The sequence below is a fragment of the Rhagoletis pomonella genome, unplaced genomic scaffold (genome assembly GCF_013731165.1).
Source record: "Rhagoletis pomonella isolate Grant_MI unplaced genomic scaffold, Rhpom_1.0 Rhpom_scaffold_12576, whole genome shotgun sequence".
Taxonomy (NCBI): Eukaryota; Metazoa; Arthropoda; class Insecta; order Diptera; family Tephritidae; genus Rhagoletis; species Rhagoletis pomonella.
This window is the reverse complement of record NW_023471098.1, coordinates 1-3,582: the sequence shown is the minus strand read 5'-3', so window position 1 is coordinate 3,582 and position 3,582 is coordinate 1. Positions and strand designations below refer to the sequence as shown.

Genomic DNA, 3,582 nt, shown 5'->3' with positions numbered 1-3,582 from the left:
TTAGGTCCTATTTGAAAGGCGACCAAACTCATTGGGACAGGCACCTGTCAGACATCGCAGAATTACTTCGAGGTTCCATTCACCAAACCATTGGATGTTCACCATACTTCGCGTTGTTTGGACAACAAATGCTATCTCACGCTGATAAATATGAACTCTTGCTAAGGTTAGAAACGCTTGATGAAAACGTTTTGGACAGAACTGACAAACAAAAGCTTATACGAAAATCAGTCATCAACAACATAAAAACCGCATTTGAAAACTCCGATAAGCGTTACATTTTTTTTATTTCCTGTACGCTCTAGCACCCTGCATTGCTTATTAAACATAGCTGCTGGTGAAGTTCCTTCCAAGCACTTCCCCGATCATATGATTGTAGATAACGATATATCGATAAGTTTTACAATCGTTTCTAGCTTAGGAGCTATTTCCGCACAACCTTTTCTTTCTTTTATCGTGGAACCGTAATCCCGACGACACGTGCCTAGTTAAAAAAAATAAGTTTAATTTTGCCAAACTAATAAAAAGTAGTGGTGTGTATACACATATAGGTATGCAGTTACCCCTTGGAGGAAGACCCTATCCTGAAAAACATCTGAATTGGTAAGATATTACAGATTTTAAATTGTTATCTAGTGCCGAAATTCGCAAGTACACCCAAAAACTAATGCTACCCGGTTTTACTTAGAAACTGCGAGCGCGACGAAATAAGTTGCGGCTCTTTTGTGTTTTCGCCGGACCTGGTGTGCTGTCCAAATCTCGCCAAATCCACGCAAAACCCACGCAACGCATACTCAACTGCGAAGAAGAAAAAGTACCAAGTAGTCAGAAGGAAGAATATTTAACGTCCATCACCAACTGCTTCTGCCGGTGCCTCCCACCTCTGCAACTACGTACATAACTAAGTATTTGTAACCCACACATTTTAAGCTATGCAAACTCCTATAAAACCGTATGGGATTTAATTAAAAACACGCTCCAAAGAAGTTCATTTTGTAATTTGGCCAACCCGTTTGGGTGTAGGCCAGGTTTTGACCTGTAAGCGAAACAGAAATTCATTTAATAAGTTTAGAAATCTTTCCCGCTTAAGTTCGAGTATTATCCACTCGTTAATGGTTTAGAATTCGCATAGCAGAGCTGAAACGCGGAAACTGAATAAATTAGCCTTCAGAAACTTAATTGAATTAAAAAAAAAACATTTACTAATCCTCGAAATACTTACCTTAAGCCATTCTTACACAACTGATATCCAGACATCCAACATAATAATTGATATTGGAATGGAATTATAATTGTAATACTCTCGTATTCAATGTAACTAGCTTCATAAGTTATTTCCTTACCTTTTATACTTTTATTTGTTTTTTTTTTTTCATATATAAACGGTGTACACACTTATGCGCATAACTATATGTTAACTATATATGTACATAAGTAAGTACTTTCCGTTGGCACCACGTGGTGAATCCACATGGACCACTAAGCTAACTCAACAATAGTGTCACATTTTGCTCAACTTCTTGTATGCTCATACGCCCTCCTTCCTACCCGAAAATTAGGCAATTCCGTACTGTAATTAAGTCGGAGAGAGTTGAGTTTATTTCTTTTAAAGTTTTTATCGTTTTGTTTGTTTAAATAAGCGCCAAATGAGCGCCTGTTTGCGTTTTGGTAGTTTAACTACTATCGCTAGCGCTAAGCCTACAGTAGGCGATCAAATAACAGGGCAACCTTAGGCTGCCCAATACTTGCTGTGAACTTACAAAAAAAAGCCTTTTATAGATATACATATGTACGTATACAAGGAACAAAAGAGGAATTAAACAATTTTCAGCGGCAACAACAACAAAGCAAAGGAGGCCTTCTTCGCTTCGCGGGACTGCGTTCCCATCAAAAGTGAGTTCATATTGGTTCCTATTTTATTATACATCACTGTTTTTTTCATTTGCTCTAAATACATATGTGCGTATATATGTAAGCAGGTGCTTAAGGAGATTTGATGTTGTTTCTTTCTGAATCTATTTGGAGAAATCTCACAAACCGCTGTACATATATACATATGTGCATCGATGTTGTTCTCCTTGGCGTGGGGATGAGGCTTAAGTGGTGACATTGGGGCCTTTAGGGGCTTCTATATCAGCATGAACTAAGAGGGAGGCTCCGCATGAGAACCTGCGTAAGACACGAGTTTACACAGTTTCCTATGTGGAGATTACCGTACCGACGATTACTCCTGCCCTCATCCCTCCTTATTTCTCCTATCCCAACAACCCAACTCCTCCCAACTAAGCCAGGGTGTTATGCGAGACCGTGTCCATTGGATGGTTTGCATCCAGGGGGTTTACCAGACCGGCTCAGGGAGTAAAGGTGGCCTTGCCACGGCATGGGGCGCTGCCGTGGTGGACCGTTAATTTCCCCTTACATTGCTTAGACCACCGTACGAACCAGATGAATACAAACCAAAACAAAGAAAAACAAAAACTAAAACTTCGAGCAGAGGAGGATCGTCGGAGCCGGAATCCAAAGCTGTCTCCACCCCGGTTGGGGATTCTGAGGAGGCGAAGGCATCTCCGGCTAAGGCCACGAGCGGGGCCTGCACGGCCAGCGCCGTAGGGAAACCGGAGCAGGCTAGCGACAAAGCTTCGAGCAGCGGTGGATCGAAATCGATACCTGCAGAGGCGAAATCGCGCTGCGTTAAGGGCCTAAGCAGGACCTTCACGGCCGGTGCCTCAGGGGGGTCGAAGCCAGCTCCTTCTGGTACTAATGGCATCATACCTGCGCAGCTGCAAAAGGCGGCGGAGGTGTCGTGCCGTTGGTTGGCCCCAATCTACGCGAGCTGCGTTAGATACGGGTACATTCCCGGGGGTTGGAGGGTCGTCAAGGTGGTGTTCATCCCGAAGGCCGGAAGGAGCTCTCATGTTGCCCCCAAGGACTTTAGGCCATTCAGTATTTCCTCGTTTCTGCTGAAGACGTTGGAGAGGCTGGTTGATATGCACATAAGTAGCATGATTCCTCGGGATCGCCTGTCTAGAGCTCAGCATGCTTATTGTAAAGGACGGTCAGTCGATACTGCTCTGCATACAATTGTGAGGTGTATAGAGGAAGCCTTCACTCACAAGGACTTTGCCGTAGGAGCCTTCCTCGATATCGAGGAGACTTTTAATAATGTCCTGCCGGACGCAATAGTTAAGTCGCTAGATAAGATTGGGGTTGAGGTCGGTCTCATTAGGCTCATCGAAAACTTGCTGCGTGACAGAACTGTCATGGCCGTCTGGGGCAGCGCCTGCTTGTCTCGCATGGTGAGCAGGGGTTCTCTCAAACCTTCTCTGGGTCGTCGTGGTGAATGAGCTTCTAGTGGAGCTGGGGAAACACGGCTGTCGGGTAATTGCCTATGCAGACGATGTGGCGCTCCTAGTTAAAGGTCACTGTCTTCCGAATAAATGCCATGGTGGCATAGCAAAAACTCTGGAGCGGTTAAGACTTAACCTATACTGGTCGAATATGACCGTCGATGTGAAGAACTACGTAGCAAAATGCGCGATTTGTCGACAGAGGAAAGCCACAAATGTTAGATTACGACCCCCC

General features: G+C 44.1%; 1 long non-coding RNA gene across 1 annotated transcript; it reads left to right on the top strand.

Moving 5' to 3' along the window:
* Positions 1-489: 489 nt before the first annotated feature.
* LOC118756857 lies at positions 490-787 on the top strand. Its single transcript, XR_004995165.1, has 2 exons — positions 490-603; positions 689-787. It is a non-coding gene; the product is annotated as an uncharacterized LOC118756857 (long non-coding RNA).
* Positions 788-3,582: the final 2,795 nt, after the last annotated feature.